Below are 19,167 nucleotides of genomic sequence, written 5' to 3' on the forward strand. Positions count from 1 at the left end.
AGGTGAGCAGGAACATTCATATCAGGACTCAATAGCTATAGAAGACAGGTGCAGAGCGAGGATAGTACAGGCCTCACAGACAGGACAAAGGGACAGCTGGAGATATCCAATTAACTAATTACTGACTGCTAAAAACTATGAGTGGGTAAAGCAAGTTCATTTCCAAATCATTTTCCATACCACAGAGTGGTCATGAGCAGGACAGGGACCACACCTGAGCCCTTTCTGCAAGAAGCTGAACAAAGCTTAAAGCCCATAAGCTTGGCACTGGTGAGTCTCTTCAGCCCTTCACGAGAAGCTGAGGAGGCACCACGGAGGAGCCACGTTCTCTCAGCGTGATATACCTGGGAATACTTTTACAACATACACCTGCCCGGGACTATTTATTCATCAACTTTGTTCTCCTTAGAACTCCACCAAAACATAAAATTTAAACACGCTGTTACATCTCCCAGATTCATTGCCAACACTGACATAAACAGAGACTTTCAGTCTCAGACCTCAGGTGCTTTCCACCTGCACGTTGGCTGGATTGCTACAGTGATGCACGTACTTTGGCGGGGTCTTCAAACTCTGGGACGCATTGGAGGTGTCCCACACCAGTCACTATGTCCCGCTCCAGTCCAGCGTGTCCCACACCGACCACCGTGGTCACCACGACGGCCTTTTTTCAACGCCCCTTAAAGCCGGGTGCACAAGCCCAGGGTAAGGAGGGGAACTCAGCCCCACGCCCACCACACACCCACACCTCCCACCGCTCTCTCCCTCTCTCCCCCCGGGCCGGCTCGTACCTGCGGGCCGGGCCGGGGCCGCTGGGCTGCGGGGAGAACGGGAGAGCAGCGCGGAGGGAGCGACAGCGGCCGCCCGTCGCCCGGCAACGCCGCGGCCCCGGCACCTGGAGCGGCCCCCGGGCCCGCCCAGCCACCATCGCCAGCGGGAGGAGGAGGCTCTGGAGGTTCTGCCGAGCCGGGAAGGGCTCATGGCTGGGAATAGCAGAGGAGTGTGCTTGCAGAGGGAAGCGTGGCAAGGCAGACAGCGGGAGCAAAATGGGGGGAGCAGGGGTGGGCACGGCACTGAGGACAGGAACGGGACGGAAAAGGCAACAGGACCCCTGTGTGGGATTTGGGAGACAAGTGATCACACGGCTGAAGGAGGGGTTGGGGACATCTCTGTTCCATACAACTTCCAAAACCATTGCTGGCCGATGAAAAACTAATGACATCATCATGCACAAAAGTGATCCCACATGCCTGCAGTGTGTTAAAGACCAAAAAATATAGCTTGTGGCAGGTAACAAGGCTGGTTTCACCAAATGATTTTGCATTTTAAAAAACCCCGAAGAAACAAACAGATTAAAAGATTAAATTTCCAGACCAGAGTCGTCAAAAGATTAGACATGTAAGAATGAAGTTTATCATAACCTGGATCCAACAGAGACAGTTCAACTTTTGTTGGTGACATTATCAAACATCTCAGTGCAAGAGTGCAAGTCTAGTGCAGCTCTTACCATTCTCACTCACACTTGGAAGATGTCTACATTCCCACATTTCAATATAGGTTTCATAGATCGGGCACCTAGGAAAATGCGATTGTATGCTCAGTGGTCCCACGTGAAAAGCCTGCTTTTTCAGGGGTTTACATTCTGGATAGTACCCAGCATGTTCTTGGGCACAGCCCTTAGCAGTGGTTCTCTCGGAGGCAGGAAGGCAAGAGGTCTGGAGGGAAGACACAGGGTCCTGCCTACCATGTAGAGGAGGCTGGGGTTTTGACTTCATTATTTGCATGCACTCACCCCCTCACTCCTCCCATATATTCCGTGCCTTTGTGAGGATGTGGGAGAGCAGCAGCTGCTGGTGGATTGCATCAGCATTTCCTCTGCAACTACATTCAATTTACTCTAGGGTTTGGAAAACACTTAGACCATAGGTCAGGAAATGTGTTGACTCCCCTCTTGCAGGGTCTGACGGTCAATTAACATCAGAGAAAATCACCAGGGGCCTGATTTTCCAAGGTGCTAAGCACACTCAGCTCCACCTGGTGTCATTGCAATCCAGCTTCCCATCTTCACAGGAAGGAAGGCAATGGGCCTTGACGTGCTCCAGGAAGGTAGTGTGATTCAGTGAAAACAATACTGAATCAAGCATCTGCCCCTGGAATTTTATTCCCAATTCTGCCATTTTTTTTTTCCAGGTAAGTAGCTCAAGTCACCTTGACTCAGTCTCCCAACATACACCTTCTTGGGACACACTTCCCAAAGATTATCTGTGGAGTATGTGTATTGCGTATCCACACATCTGCGTGGTAGTTTTCTTCTTTTCCTTGTTTTGCTGGAAATAATCTACTTACGGCCAATGCAGTCTGAACTATCTGAAACCAATTGAAGAAATGCATCTTTTCATCACTGAGGAAGAGAAAATTCTGGCACAATTTCAGGGTAGATACAGAAGCTTTACATCTCTTTATTCAGAGTTACTGTAATTGTGCTGGCACCATTCCCAGAGCTGAGCTAAGGTCAGCGAGAAACCTGTAAATTAATAACTGTGGAGCTGATGTGATCTCTATCCAGGAACCATGTTTTACATACATGAAGCTTCATAGGAAAGAAAAGTCATGCTTCAGTTTACCAAGAAAGTTTTAGAATCTTAATATCGACAATTAGCATACCTTGGACCCACCTGGAGACAGTGGACCTGATTCTGATCTCACCTTCACAGGAACTCCACAAAATGTGTTACTCTGGATTAATTATATTGGTGCTACTCAAATGAACAGGAATTGGGTGAAGCCTCCTCTGAAAACCAGGCCTAGATAAACATGCTTTTCCTTTGGGATTCTTATTTTACAAGAAGAGATTTGTCTGTTCTTCTGGTTTTATTCAGCCAAAAGCAACATCCAATCAACCCAGTCTCTTATTAATATTATTGATCAATAGATAATCGCTGTTGCTACTTGCATTATTAACATTTAAGAATTTCATTGTACTACAACTCAGAAATGCAGAACCAGAGGGGACTTTCTGGTCAGAGGAAAGTTTTCTGCTACTGCATATAACCCCATCAGAGTCATTTAGATATGTATCAGTGTCTCCCTCCTTCTGAAAGATTGGTTCAAAGTGTCTCTCTGAAGATAGTTCCCCTTGCAGCCTGAACTCTTACCCTCATTAGCCAGCCCTGTAATCACCCTTTTTCTTGTGAGAATCCTTTTTCTAGCACAACTAACAATTTAATAGAATCATAGAATAGTTTGAGTTGGAAGGGACCTTTTAAAGGTCATCTGGTTCAAGTCGGTAATACAGAACAAGGATATTCATCTCCATTTTATACAAAAAGACAAAAAACTAATCTGAGATTAAGTGGAGAGCTCATACTATGGTACTGCCACCTCTATCCAGACTGCAGTTCTGCTAGAAAATTCTCCCATCTTCTTGTATTGCATGATAAGCAGAACGCTGGCAACTTTGGTAATTCTTCTATTGGTTAAGAACTAGCAGCTACCAGAGCATTTTCAAAAAAAAATCAACTCAGGTCTGCAGAAACAGCTTTGAAGTCTCGACTGTGGCATTAACCTCATGATTTCATGTGATTGAAGTCACTGTTTTCAGGAGATGATGTAAGAACAGTTTCGACCACAGCAGGTGTTTAGAAGTTCGTCCTCAGAAGCAATGAATGAGGCTGAGAGGGAAAAACAACTGATCCAAAGATCCGGAGGATGACAGGAGTCTGCGAATTGAATTTATTTTGCTGTCACTGCACCTGGCATGAAAAGAAAGGGCAATGAGAGAATCCAGTTAATAAAACATCTTCTCTGATTCAATGAATCTGGGCATTTGTTTTTGCTCCTTTTCAAAGGCTTATGTGAATTCATAAACTGCAATTAGAAAGGAAAGCTTCGTCAGGAAACATATGGCATTTTGTACAAAGCTGTATCTTTTCAAACTGAACTAGACCTGGAAAAACTTTTGATAACAGTTTTTACAGAGTATTTTAACTCACACTGAAAGATGGGCATTCATAGTTTTGTGTTGCCCTTGCTTCTATAAACAAATAAACCAAACTACTGAGGTCACCAAAATCACACAGAAACCATGTGTGGCCTTTGAAGGTGACCACACACTTCCGAGGTCCTGAGCCAGTGCTCAGTGACAGAACCTCTCTCCTCTCACTGCTGCATGCTCGCTGAAGGAAAGTGAACATCCTCCTTGGAGTGGTAGATTTTTGGGGTACTAGAAGGCAATAAAAGCAGCAAATAACACCTTGTCATGGTGCAGGGTCTCTTAGAGAAAAGGTAAGCTTAAGACAGGCTTCAGTTGTGTTGAGATATCTCACTAGCTTAAACCCTGATTCAACTCTGCTGGGAAGGAAGAACTCTGGTGGAACCCCACTTTCAAACAATACCCAGTGCAGATGCCACACCAGAGGGACCTTTCCTTCCTTTGTACTAATTGCTTTAGAAAAGCAGGTTCTGGTTCATGACCAAGTGATTCTACTCAGGAGTAAGTTGCATTACTGTGCAGTCAAGATGATTGATTGGGATGAAAGACACAGTAGCAAAGGTGATATAGGGCACTGTACTAATATTTGAGCCACTGAGCCAGGACTACATAATTCCAGAAGGGCTTATTTCCTATTTCTGCCTTAATTTTAATGAAAAGTTGTAAATAAATAAATTAGTAAATGTAATATTTTTCTCCCTTTACATTTTTACAGGAAAAAGGAAACAAAAGCTTCTTATCTGAAAAAAATACTGAGAGCCAGAAAAGTATGCTTGTACTCCCTTGTTTATATAATTCCTGACTCAAGATGAATCAATGGTAACTTGAAATGCCTGTGTATAAATTATTATTGTTTGGGCCTCTGTTCAAGGCCCTCTACCTTTCTCAGTTTCTTTTGGGTCAAACTATTTCCTGGTTTTGGAAAGCTCAAGAATGCTGTCTGCACACATCTGCTTTTCTAGTGTATGGTATCCTGTCCCATGGTATGGGACAAGTCCAAATCTTCTCTACAGCTGCCAGATGATAATTTTTACCAAAGACATGGTAGGTACAAAACCCAGTGTTGTTACAACTGTAGTACCACTATGGGGCTTCATTCAGTTTAGGGGCATCATCGTGCTTGGTGTGGTAGGAATCCTCTGCAAGAGAAGATCTTGCTGAGAGGCATTAAAAATGGCAGGTTCAAAATCAAAATATAAAAGGAAGAGCACTGGCTGCAGGATTAATGCCCCTGGGACACAGAATGTCTCTTCCTGAGGATATTTATAATCCACACCTGGACCACATTGTTGGTGGTCCTTGCATTTCTTCTGGGATGAATTCCATGGTCAATGACTGAGTTACAACTTTGTTTTCAACATTAAACTAAGGGGAAAATGAATTTATATTGGAAAGGAGTTACGGTCAATGATTCTTTCTCTACAGTTTTTCAGGAGCAACATTTGTTCTTTTTCATTACTTTCTGCAGTGTAAAGGAACCTGTGGCCTCACTGCACTTTTTAGGTTTGTTTTTCCAAGCAGGATTTAGCTGTGATATTCATCTAGTTGTCTTCAGACGGGGGAACCAGCAGCTTTCCAGAGTGTACTTGCTTTTTCTGCCAATGCAAAGCGGCCATAAAATGTTACCAAATCAGAAAGGGGTTGTTATTTTCACTTCCCATCAGTGTAAGTGACAACATAAGATGTGAAGCAGTGGAGAAATTGCGGCTTTAAAAAAAATTAATCAGGTCAAAGCACCAGTTTGCATGCCACTACACCACTAGTTTGCATGCACTTTGCACGGTTCAAAGCTTACTCTGAATGCAACTCATGTACACCAAGGCTTTCAGCCATCACAGCAACAGCACCACTGTGAGCCACGCTACACACAACAGCTCTGGCGAAAGTCCTCAACAAATCCCTGTCCTGCAGGGCAGGAAATAAGGTGGCTGGAGCGCAGTCTGCAGATGTGGAGGGAGATCAGCAGGTAGATAAACGGGGCCAGGTACCTCTGCAGACTGGAACAAACACTGTGCATCCCTGTGCTCACCCATGTAATCCTAGGGCCAGCATGTGTAGCCTGGAAGACACGGTTCCCTGTCCTAACATTCTAAGAGCCAAAGTGCCCCTTTTGCCTCAAGTGCCTTGCCCATCCCCAGGGGTGTTTCAGCTCCACAGTCTGCGAGGTGATCTGTGCTTCCTTCTGGCTCAGCATCAGTGAATGAACTGAGCAAAGGCAAAAATGGTTCTCTCTGCTCTGTCAAAGGAAGCCTTGACCCCTACACATCTGCTTCTGCTGCAGGCAAGCCTGGGGTCGAGTTCAGCAAATGCTGTACAGGCGTGAAAAGTGATGCAACACACCACCATACCATACTGGGATTTTCCCTAGGATTTAAGCAGCTCAGGTTGCCTTTTCCACAGATAGCCTCTTTGGAAAGCCTTGAGATTCATCTGTATTTGGGTCATTGCCATGTATAACTTCCTCTAGACTACTAGGAGGAAGTAGTAGTAGAAGGAATCCTATCCTCATAGAGAATGAAGAATGTTTCCCTGTCCCCAAAATGACAGGAGAGACCTGATTTCCAGACACTCTCTTTACAGCCCTGGCTCTGATTTTGCATAATGTGTGCTTAGAGAAAGGACTGTGTACTTACATCCCAGCAGCTAAATTAGATTAGTGATGAGAAAAGATGGATTATTGGTATGCTTCTCTATGTTTTATGCACTGTCTAGAAATTTCAGTACAATTCAGCTTCATTACCTAACTCAGCATGCTGGCTGAGACCCAGACAGATGCTCAGGTACTGTTCCCAAGTACTGAAAACCATAAAACACATCCCAGTCCACACAAATCTCACACCCACCTCAAAAGCCTTGCTTGACAGTTTGTTTTCAAGGCTGGATCTGTCAGCAGCCCCATTGTCTGGTGACAATGACAGTCTGGTGACATGGCAGTGAACATGGCATGTTGTCTTCTCCAGGGGACTCCAGTTGTGCTTGTAGGCCAGCTCTTTGGCCATGAAAACCTGCACTTTATCACTGCTCTTTGGCCATGAATGCTTGTACTTTTGGCTAAGCACTCCATCCTCTTTTCTTGAAACACCTTAGAAGAGACCCTGGGTTAACCCTTAGAGTGGCTGAATAGAAACTCCTAGTGCCTGAGCTGGGTGGTGTGCATTGGGCTGAGCAAATGCCTTCAGAAGACAACAGAAATTCAGAATGGGAATCCTCCCATGTCCACCAACTACTGCTATCTGTAGGAGCCACAAAGCTCCTGTAGTACAGTGACTCACCTCCATTCACTTCCTACACAGTCTGAGCAAAGACCTTTTGTTCCCAGACTTGCCTACTGTTGTTAGTAACGGAGGTGGACTTCTGAGAAAGTGAAATGTGTGTCCCCCCAACAAGTCCTGACACATCACCACTGGCAGAACCCGTCTTCCTTGGAATACACTTGGCCACTTCCTGTGCCATGCTGTGGATGAACTAACACAGACCATTCCAAGTAATCCTGTGTACCAAACACGGGCAGCTGTCTAATATCTAAGTCATCAGTTGATTCCTCCCTGAAGTAGCAGATCATGTTACAAGTTGAGCTGATGTTAAAAATGTATTTCCTTCTCATGCTCCTCAAAAGCCAGTGGAAACACAAGTGTCTAGGATGCAACTATATATACATTGTTTACTGGTTAACTCCTGGTTTGTGGAAGCAGATTTTCCAGGCGCAGATCACAATTTCCTTTTCTAGAGAATTGGGCAGCTGGACCTATGCCTACAGCTGTTTGCACAGGCCACTTCTTTCTTCTTTGAGATACTCGCATCACAATACATGGGCAACACACACAGCCCTTGGCAACCTGGTGAGTGAAATACAGAGACCTTGGGGGTGTGGGGGAAAAAGGGAGGGGAATAAATAACCACACCATGGGTGTGATCTCAAACCCATTGAAGTTAAAGGAAGTGATTTCAACATGCACCATCTACTCTGCAAAGCGGTGCCAAACTAACTCTAAGCTATTGGGCTTTCCAAAACCTCCACAAAGACCATGTTTATAAATTGGTGTTGTGTTGCTGACAACCGTTGTGATAACTCTTGGTTAATAATCATTAAAATAAAATCCTTGTTCCAGCAGCATGCTTGGCTGCAGCAAGAGCTGTAGGCAGGTACCAGGGACTAGGGCTAATGACAAAGCTCTGGATGGAGAGAGAAAGGAGAGACAGTAAATAAAATGCAGGAATTAGCCTGAGGAATATTTCAACCATGGGTCCTTAAATATCACAGGTAAAGAAATAGAGTAGGAATTGTCTCCAACTTGGACATAGCAATATCTGAGTACTTTTCATCCAGCAAATTTGTAACACTGTTTATGAAGGAACTTTATATCATTTTTCCTGCTGCAGCATAGTATCTGCTTAAGCCCAACATTTTAAAATACCTTTGCCACATGGAGATGAGGAGGTGACTCAGGACAAACATGCAGACCTCAGCTTGGCCTTTGAATAGGTGCTTCACATTTGTGAAATCAACAGCTACAATATGCTTCTGGAAAAAAGCATGCCAGCCCGAGGGCAGATCTGCTTGCACAGTCACTGCACCTGGAATTACAGCCTGTGTTGCCATCCAGGCCATATATAGGTACCAACCATCTACGACCGGAGCAGCTCAAGTAGCCGGGACATCCCTCAGGATGGGATGTGCTGCTTGCTGCTGTACCAAAGCCAGCTGAATGACGTCTCAGAACAAGGTGCAATTTTTGTGTCAACAATGGGATCATTAATATGAGCGTCTGCAGGCTTCAGACCAAATCCCTTTCTTGGAACAATGCAAAGGGAGTTAAGGGGGTATTTTTTGTTGAGCCTAAGGCTGAGCTCCCCTGCTCCAGACTGCAGCACACAGACAGTGGTAAGTGTGTGCGGACAGACAGGACTTTGCTCTCTAAACCAGCCTGGCTCATTGCCCAAGCTTCAAATGCACCCTGTGAGGGTTCGACTCCAGACAATTTGATGGATACTGTGTGGGTGCTGGAGGCAAGAGAAGCCAAGAAAATGAAATATCTGTCTCTCAGTTGCTCTATTTCCTGAGATATTTAATACAAATCCTTCACTTCTGTAAATACACTTTGCATGCTGCTATAGGTAGGGTGTGGTTCTAAGTGTGATACTATGAGAAAAGCGTGCAATACATAAACCAAAACTGGAGAGTGTTTCATCTACAGGCATCATTCCTTACAAGTAGTAATAATATCCACGTGCTAAATACATTTATTCCTGCAAACAGGTCATAAATTACATGGCAGCACATTAATCCCCTTTTATCCCATTCTTTGACCTCCTCTGCAATATGCCTATTGAGCCTTTTCTACCTGCACTGCTTTTAACTTTATCAAGTGCCTTAAGCCCTCTGAATTTTGATCATTGAATGCCAACAACTGCAGTGATTAAACTGAAGCCTGAACCATCCCCATTACTAAAAACTCACCACTTGCCTTTTCTGCAAGTCTCATTTCAACAGCATTCCTCTCCTCTTCTCCCTTGGCTGGCTCTGATTGAAAAAAATATGCAGGACCATTTCCCAGGGTTAATTTTTAATAGTATCCTCACTGCTGCAGCAGATGAAGTCATTTATTATCCAGCAGGCAGCATGCTAACATGCTAGGCAATGGCAAATGCTGAAGGAGGTGACTCAGGCATAAGCAATCAGGCGGAGCTGTGCATTCCCACCTGCCGGACGGCTCAGCACAAAGAGCCGAGCACAGCGCTTTAGTTTACCCTACACGTGCATCTTCATCCAGGGACACCTGGATTCCAGCCATGCAGCCAGTGAGTTTTATTTGCTTCACAGTTATGTGCAAAGCATGTACATGAACAGAGGCCAGCCCTCCCTCAGCCTGGGCACTTTTTCCTCTAAGAAAGGTGGTCATCCCTGCTGCAGGAATGTGTCAGCCCAGGCAGTTTGGCCCTAAGTAACACTTTGTGATCTCAGGCAGACTGGAGCTCAGCCTACCCACCTGTAAAACAGGTTTAATGGTAGTTGGCTATTTTTATAGAAAAGCTGGGAGGATTACTTCATGTCTGAAATCTCTAGATGAGAATTGCTTAGTGGCAGAGAGCACTTTAAAAGAACAGCTCAAAATTAGGGCCAGAGCAGGCTGGCAGCCCAGTGAGCAGGTAGAAATGACTACAGAAGCTGCACTGTTCTTGTCTCATTACCCAAGAGCCTCAGAAAGTCTGGGATGCAGATGATTCACAAACCAGAAAGTGCTTTTGAATTACTTATTAAGTAGGATTCATGTTGCTTTTACTGCTCTGGGACACACAAGGTTGGGCTGCAGAATCCCTTTTGCCATCTCCTCAGAGTGCAATGTGGTGGTAATGCAGGGCTCACTCACCCATGTATCTATCATAGCTGTATTTTTGCCTCCACAGAGTAGGCCAAAGGCCACCGAAGAAGTACATGAATCCTCCCTGTATCTGCAGTAAGCTTTGGATCAGACCTCAGTAAGCCAACAGGAACGTGCGGCTAAACATGCTACAACAAGTTCACTGCCATGTGCTGTTCTGCAGGAGAGCTGGTGTGAGTGTACTCCTGAAAACCAGGAAGATCTTGACTAAGGAGGCAGCAGCTTCCTGCTTAGTCCTCTCTGGAGCACACCAGTGCCACTTAAATGGGGAAACAGAGCAGCTCTGAACCCATTCCCTCCCCTGTGCGCTATCCCAGAGAAGCCAGAGGGAGGGTATTGTTTTACTCTTAATTCACTTTGTGATCACGTAAGTCCCCCAAATCCCATTGCCAGTAAGCTCCAATGATTAAACAGCTCACTGAAGGGAAACTACAGCTAACACCTTCTACCCCTATCAAAGCATACTGCTAATGAGAACTGGGAAATGGCTCAATGTTAATACAACATCTGTAGATTAACATAAGCTTACCCATGTTATCATAGTCAATGGCTGAAATTCCATCAATCACTTGGATTCACGTAACATTTGTGATCAGTGTTTTCGTACGTTAACCTCAGTATTTCCCCAACAACTGTCTGCTGACTGAAAGTGGGAAACACGAAGTCATCAGTCTGAAACCAGAGAAGAAATTTGCAAGGTGTTGCTTTGGGCATCTCAGCTTAGGAATCTTGCAGGAGGTCTGACTTCTAAAATGTTTAGCATTGGCCCCCTGAAAGCCCTCAGAGAGTATCTGGGTGATTTGCATGCGCACACACACACACAGAGTCACACCACTGCTGAGCTCATGAACATCTGCTTGAAAAGTTACCTAGAACACGCAATGGACCTGCACCAGTCCTGCAAGATGCGAGTGACTGCAGGTCCTCTTCTGCTTTTCACCTTCCCTGATGGAGAAGCAGCAGAAGAAAGGAGATGACCAAACTGCATACAAAAAACTCAAGATGCCGTGGTCAACTTTATGGCTTCGGTGTAGGGTCTGTGATATTGAATGGGGTAATTGCCAGCAAGAAGAAAATCATGTGAAATAGGTGTAGAAATACCCTGGAGAGGTCAACTACATCATGTCGCTGACTGAAGGGATGATTTCTAACCCTGTGCTGCTCTTGAAGGCATTTGTGTGGAAGGACTATGACCTCACCTTTACTAGGGGTCTCTCAGGACAGCCTAGACAGGATAGTGACACCAGAGCATAACCTAACTGCCAAGGAGTCCTTCCAATATTTAACCTGGATCTCACTTGATGTGGGAATACCGCTACCACCACAAGCTCCCAGGGAGCTCTATAATTCAGCATCTCTAGCTCTGACAACGAGCAGCTGTACTGCAGGAGAGTGTCTACCTTTGCTATAAATAACGTCAAGGCTGAGGTCACCCATGGACTTCGTCACAGCAGCAGCGCGTGTTTTAGGTAATCACAGAAAGGGATGAAGGGGGACCTGGAAACACTGCACAAGAGCATCAGGAAGAGGCTGCCACGGAGGAAAGCAGCTGTCTGTGATGGAAAGGGACCAGATAAGCAAGCTTTACTAAGGTTGGGTAGGAATAGAACATACACTGGAGTGTCAAGAGCACTAAGAAGCAGAGAGATGCTGGGGAGGCTGGATTCTATCCTCCTCTTCAGTCTGCAGGGTGGTTTTATTTGATGTGAGTACTGCTTCACATCTGCTTTACTTGCTTGCATAGATAGGAACTCATGGCACTCATGGAACTCATGAGGAGATGCTCATGGCATCTCCTTACAGTAGAAGGAAAACCAGAATTTAGTGAGGGCCTTAACAGAAGAGAAAAAAAGGCTCAGCAGCTTGAGTGTGATGATGAGGAGGGATGCATGGCAGGGATAGAGACAATGTGTGGCCAGTATATTAAAAAACAGTCAAAGGAAAAGGAACCAGTAGTTTAACAGATAAACACAAATGTCCTTAGTTCTATCTCGTTCTACCATGTGTGCGTGCCTAAATAATGCTGTGCAACACTGCTTTGAAATTTCTGCAAGAAAGAGATGTAGTTAGCAATTGTTCTTTGATGCTGAGGGGAAGAAAATCAGCATTAGCTGATGAAGAAGAAGAATATTTTAAAAAGAATACCAATAATCTTAGTGTCTTCTCCAGGAGGACATGTGGGATGGTCTGAGATTTCAGTAGAAACTCATCTGGTACAGAGAGGCCTTGAACTACACAGATAAATCTGTTGCACATCAGTGAATGCAGAAATGATATAGAGCACAAGACATCCCTTAGCAACTCATCCTGCTTCCACTCTGGAAATCTGGCTCCTGCCAGCAAAACTGACAGATGACCCAGAGCATGTTAAGTGATCCAAACTGTCCCATAAAAAAACCTGGTAGCGTATCAGTTGCAAAGTGTTCAAACTTTTCTGTAGAGTCTGAAAAAGAAAATCACATGAGGACTAAATATCACAAGGGCTTCTTAACAAAAAACAAGGCTTCTGACTTCCAAAGACCTGAGTTATTGCTGTATGAAGACAAAGGCAAAAGCCCTCTCTCAGAGTGCAGTGATCTGAAGATCAGGCTCCAAGGGAATGATTGACATTCCATTCAGGCTGACAGCTAACAAAAGCTCCTGTACATATGCCAGCAAGCCACTGCCAGGAAAATCAGTGTGGCTCCCAACTTGCAGATTTCTGCATTACCAGGCCTCCTACCCTATGTGACCCTTGCTGATCTACGCTGGCAGGCTCAGCAGAGAGTGGAAGGAGACACAGGACCTCACCAACCCTGGCAACTTTTGATGAGGTGGGGGCATTTCATGAAAGAATCCGTGTCATTTCTAAGTAACTCAGGCTCCAGACACACCACATGATCAGCTACATCTCCCTGAAAAAAGCATGAATAGTCAAAAAGAACATTTGTTGGGGGCTTAAGCTAACACCCACAGGAACAAACGGGACACTGCAGAGGGCAGTGTGCTTCAGATCAGACTGAAACTAGCAAGCAGTTGTTGAAAGCAACACTGCTTGCAAATACTCAGAGGTAAAACCCGTATCTCATCTCTCCCCCTGCTCACTCCACACAGCAAAATCTGAAGTCCAACCATCCCATCATCCACTCAGGTGAGGGCCTCATGTCACCAACTACTGCATACCAGATCTAGGGAGATGTGATCGTTCTTCATTCCCACAGTGTCTCTACAAGGAGGCTGACTAGGAAATAACCAGTCTTTGAATTACATCTCCTCTGTGTGTGTGTTTGGGTTGTGGGGTTTTAATAGCAAAAAAAGGAATCAGCAGCTGTCTATATTTTTAAACTATGGAACATAGATCTTCCACTTCCAAGCTCTGATTACAAAGCCTTTCATTTCTGCAATTCCAGAGCATCTTCTTTGCAAGTTTCTATTCTCAGTTCAAAATTGACCAAATCCAAATGTAAGCAAAATTTATTTCAGTCAACTGGAATCTTTCCTCTCTCTAGCTTTGGTGGAGCTTGGGCCACGCACCTGACAAGATGCTGCCTTGCTTATTTCAAAAAGGAAATCTATGATAAGAAAGATCCTGTCCTGGATCAGATAACCCTCCAGAACTGACGACTTTGCTCTGCCCACCCAGAATCTTCTGCAACATATCAAATGTTGAAAGAAGCCTGAGCACTTTTATTTAGTAGCATTTAATCCAGTATTAATGCCATTATTTTGGGGATTAAAAACAAAGTGGTCCCATTCACTGCTTGGGTCATTTGAAGCAATGTGATGTCTTTGGAGATGATATAGAGGAAGATTTTGTTGATTTATTGAGGATTGATTAATTAATTCAGTGTTTTCTTTTGTTAATTGATTACTCCAGGAGATCTTTCCAGTTCAGTGTCTGTCTTAAAAACCCTTTGCAGCCAGGACTGACTGATCTTTTTTTTTTTCCCTGTGTGGTCTTTCAGTTGGACTGCTGCTTCCAAGTCTTAGGTATCTTCAAGATTCCCAGGCCCTTGGGATGACAGTACACACTTGTGACTTTTCACATTTGTGATTTCTCTTGTGCCTACGTCTCTCTTGGTACAACCTGCAGTAAGGATTAGCCCGCTGACTTTTTCCAGTCTCTAGGAGACTGTGTTAAATTATAGTGTTGAACAGTTTTAGCATGGTTCCTTTGAGATGACTTTCATTTATCTCATGGTTTCTTTGTGCTGCAGGAGACTCAGATCTTTCCCAAGTCTTTTTATAGTCAGTCACTCACAGTATAAGAATTCATTGTCAAGAGTGAACTCTAGCTTTGCATCTCACATAGATTTATCTGATATGTTAAGAGTTTCTTTTCAAAGGCTTCTTTCCAAGTCATGCTATTGTCAGGGTTTGTAATCTAGCAGTATTTTCTCTATAACCTCACCAGGAAGCCAGAAGAGAATTGTCCATGAGTCGCGAGAATTTTACCTGTGAATTCAGCTAGGCCCCAGGCAGCTCAGAAAGTTGGCCACTGTTTCTCAAGCATTAGTACTAGTGCATGAACAGACTGGGAGAGTGCTTTTAAAATAGAAGGGGGAGCATACACTTCATTCCATCACACAGTTCGAGCTGTGTTACTTGTGGCTCAAATCAGTAGTCAAGGGATTAAGAAACTCTCAGTTTTTCCTTCGCTTTTCAAATCTGTCCCACAGAAGACATCCTTTCCGGCTCCAGAGTAAAGCATACCCTAGACCCACTCCAGATCTACAGATGAGCCTATCCTCAGCACAGGATAGTGACACTGGCCTCTGTGACTCTTTGCACAAACAACAGTTTTCAAAATTGTCCTCCTCTGAGCTAACAAAACTCAGTTTTTATTTTCTCCTAAAGTGATAACTATGAGGGTTTCCCCTCTCTGCCCTTAGCTGATTCCCTTTGCCATTTCTAAATTCACTCACTAACCCAAGGAAGCTGTGTGGCAATGAGTCTGTCCCTCTAAAGAGAATGGGTTTGAAGATGGATTTCGCAAGCTTATTCCATCCTCTGTCTCAGGTAACTCCAAAGTACTTACAGATATGCAGACTTGCTTCACTTAAGAAAAAAAAAATAGAGGACAGTAAAATAATGGAGACTGTCAGAGAATGCAAGGCAAATTAATTTCAGAATTGGTTCATCTCTTACTGGCATCTTCAGAGTTGCATCAGCTTGCTGAGGAAATGGATTTGTCCTTGTGTTTCTGAGAATCCAGCCTTGTTTCAATTCTTCTGAACACTTCCTTCTTTCCTTCTGACTGCACTGCAGCTTTGATCCAAGTATCAGATAGGCCCACAAGGCAGATGACTTGCACTGAATTGAACACAAACTTCTACTGACAGGTTCTGCTACCTAGATGATGCATGGCACACAAGTGAACAAAACTGGTAAGATCTCAGCTTCTTTCCATGTTATAGTAACAAAGCACCTTGTAATGATAATTTTTTTCTGTTCCATAAGCTGGTTGCCATGGCAAGTTACTTGTGTTACTTTGTCAGATATTACAAGGAAACAATTTGCATTCCCTAGAAATACAGAAATTTTAAAAAGTCAACTGCTTATCAGTTTGTTTTCTGCCATGACACTACTCGTCCTCTTAGCTCAGGGAGAGATGAGCAAGAAAACATCCCAGTATGAGAAAAGGACTTGCAAATTTCTTGAGTCTAGTGTATCTGCAGGGGGACTAAATTAAAAAATCATTAAGAATATGGTGCAATGGGGAAGCAAAATTCACGGGGATCTCTGCTTTTCTCAGTATGCTCTCAGAGACATTGTTAAAGGGAGCACAGTGACAGAGCTTTCTTTGCAAACACTTTTCAAGAAAGTTTTGGTTATACAGAAAAAATGTGCATCCAGGAAAATGGACTAGGTTGAGTTCAAAAGCCATGGAAAGAACCAGAAAGCAATCTGCATGATTAAAAGTCAGGTGAACTTGTAGATACGGTGAAGCAACAGGAGACCCAGAACAACAATAGCAACTGACACCACTAATCTACTCTGTGTCTGCTGAGAACTGATAAACCCTCCAGTATATCAAAAATATATGGTGCATATCTGGATGTATTTAAGTATGTATCATTGTGAAGCTAAAAAATTACTGTTACCTACTTTGCTGATGATTTTGATGATCACAAGAAGATCTTCTCATGTTCTTTTGAGTTTGAGGGAGAAAGAAAGAATAATTCAACTTGGGTGTTTCTACTAGCACTCACTCAAAAAAATACTCTAATTTTAACAATGTAGCCTTGATCTGTAGCTGATGAGCAAGTTCAGTTGCTCACTAAGCTCTTGGCATAAGTCTGTATGTCACACAGTGGACAGATAAGTTTACGTCTTGACTAGGGGTGAAAATATCAAGGAGTTAGTTTTGGGTCACAGCACCTACAAAAATCAGTGATGCACAGACTGAATTTAGAGTGTTGGTACAAAAAGTCATGACAGGATAAGCACGTCTATGAGTTATGGCCTTCCAACTGCAAGCTACATACAGTTTGGTGAAAACAATCATGAAAAATTGAAGGTATGGGAATGATGGAATGGCTTTTCAACTCCACTGCAGATTTGGGAGTTTTACTGTGGCAGTAAGAGCCTGAGATACTCCCACTCTCCTTTTTATTGCTCTGCATGCCAGTGGACCCAGTATTTGATTAGCCTTCCTTTCCTGTCAAGCAAGGCTTACAACAGTTAGAGCACTGCAAGCCAGACCTTTTCCAAGAATTAAACTCAAGTTTAGAGAAAGGAAGGAATAATCTGCTCAGGAAGAAAAATTTTTTACAAACAGAACGGTCTATGACCTCAAAAAGTATAAATCTGTGCTCTGACAAAAGCAATGGAGTTATGTTGCTTTGCCACAGCTGAGGATCTAGTCCCAATATTTTGCTTTTTCATCAAAAAGTAGGAGGGGAAAGAAGACACTTTTAAGCTATTATTACTCTCTGTGTCTTTTCAAGTCTGTGCCATCACCCCTCTTTGATTGTGTGGCTATGACTCACCAATAGGTGATTCTGTCTCTGTCTTCCAGCAGTCTGCAAACAAATAGTCCTCAGGTATCTCACAGCCTGATGTGATCTGGCACTGAAGAATGAGCAAGAGAGAGACAGTTTCAGTCTCTTCTTCTGGTGTTTCTTGCTTCTTGTAGGTTACTGAGAAGCTCAAGAAGCATGCACCTGAGGTTCCCCCATAGCTGTGCCTATTTTACTACCTATTTGGTGCTTGCTCCCTGACAAGTTCTTCTGGGCCACCTAGGTACCGAAAAATACAAGCCCATTTTCAGAGTGCTTCAAAAAGCGAGATTTCTGCATGCTCCAGTACCCTGCCTGCTCGTTAGAAATGGCTAAAACAAGATGAGACAGGTAGCCCGGAGAGGCGGTGCATGGTGCGTGCGTGTGTCTGCCTGTGGAGAAACCCATCACCTTTGTGTGTGCTGCTGCTCTGTCCTCAGCTCGCTCGGGAGAGATGCTGGCTTTCCGTGAGCTGCGGCCCTCGCTTCTGTGGAGAACTGAGAGGTCATTCAGAGTCAGGAGGGCTTGTTAGAAGCAAGGGAACAGTTTCGAGGTAGGTTAAAACGTCAGCTTTTTTTTGGACCTGTCTGTTTGCGTGCTGGTTTTCGGAAAAGTGCTCTGGCAGGTTTGTTTGTGCTGGTGCAACACGTTTCTGAGACCTGAGAAAACCGGCACAACTCTCTCAACGGGTATCCTTAGAACATGTTTAATCTGCTCTTGCTACAAGCTCTGCAGGGCATGAGCTTTCTTTTTATTATGTGTCAAGCATAGTATCTAGAACAATGGTTTCTAGATCGATTTTCAGATTACTAGATACTTTTCTAATGGAAACAATAAATTGTGGAAGTGTGCTTGAAACATATGTCAGAGAGAACAGTGCTTTTCCAGTACCAGGAGTGTGTACTTTATTTGACATCATATTCTGCATCAAAGCTTGATTACTTCTGCAAGCTGCTGGATAATACAGTGACTATGCAAACCACTATCCAGTTTCCGAATAGTAATAGGGGAATCACAGTGTCCAGTAGTAGAAAATGTCTGGTGTACTGTGACAGAACGGGAAGCACTGCATTGACAGACCCGATTTCAGGACATGAAGCTTGAGTCCATCAATATTTACTAGCTCTGCTTCAGCAGTGCTCCTTGCGGGACCCAAATAAGATCAGACAAGAGCCTTTCAACACGCTCGGACCTTCATCTGAAATTGAAGTAATTCTGCTCAGACAGTGCGTATCTCTGCTGCTAAGCCTAACTGAACTCCATCTGCCTTATACGGAGTCAATTCAGGTATCTTTTCTTTTGTGGCCTTAATTGCACTTGAATAATTTGGAGTCATCTATTTTTCTAGGCATTTCCAAGGGCCAGATAAAAGCACCCTGTGAGCTGAGTTTAGCGCAACGGGTAATCAGGCAGGACCGTGACTGGCAATCAACACTACATTTCAGGGGTCTCTGGTCCTCCTCCCCAGAACGCCTCCGTGGGGCGCCGACAAAGGCAGCGCAGCCCCGGGCAGTCCCGCGGGGAAGGGCGGGCTGCGGGAGCGGCCGCCAGGCCTTCCCCTCACCTCGGGTGCGGGGCGCTCCTGCGGAGGGGCCGCCGCGGGGCGGGAAGCGCAGACGGGTCCCCCGGCGGACAGCACGCGATCCCGGCGGCTCCCGGGGCGCGGAGGCAACAGGGGTCACCCGCCGGGGCGAGGCAGCGCCCGACACCCCCCGCAGCCGCCGCCGCCGCCGCCGCCGCCCCAGGGACCGCCCCGCGGCCGGGCGGCAGCGGGTGATTGACGGGCGGCGCGGCCCACCCGGAGGGCGGAGGCGGC

The 19,167-nt window shown here is 44.8% G+C and overlaps 2 protein-coding genes across 6 annotated transcripts in view; one reads left to right on the forward strand and one right to left on the reverse strand.

The window, feature by feature from the left end:
* Window positions 1–905, reverse strand: part of LRRC56 (leucine rich repeat containing 56) — a 60,245-nt gene extending 59,340 nt beyond the window's left edge. For 2 of the 4 annotated variants that reach the window (XM_042038317.1, XM_042038318.1), the window contains exon 1: window positions 792–904. The gene's annotated coding sequence lies outside the window, so the exon portion shown is untranslated. Of the gene's footprint in view, window positions 1–553; window positions 680–791 lie in introns of all 4 variants that reach the window. The other 2 variants (XM_042038320.1, XM_042038316.1) reach the window with 2 other exon arrangements.
* Window positions 906–17,785: 16,880 nt separating this feature from the next.
* HRAS (HRas proto-oncogene, GTPase) overlaps window positions 17,786–19,167 on the forward strand; it is a 42,406-nt gene continuing 41,024 nt past the window's right edge. The window contains exon 1 of one of the 2 annotated variants that reach the window (XM_042038332.1): window positions 17,786–17,904. The gene's annotated coding sequence lies outside the window, so the exon portion shown is untranslated. The remainder of the gene's footprint in view (window positions 17,905–19,167) is intronic. The other variant, XM_042038331.1, reaches the window with a different exon arrangement.

This window comes from Corvus kubaryi, unplaced genomic scaffold (assembly GCF_017639235.1).
Source record: "Corvus kubaryi isolate FWS band 111438036 unplaced genomic scaffold, C.kubaryi_AGA036_p1.0 37392, whole genome shotgun sequence".
NCBI classification, from domain to species: domain Eukaryota; kingdom Metazoa; phylum Chordata; class Aves; order Passeriformes; family Corvidae; genus Corvus; species Corvus kubaryi.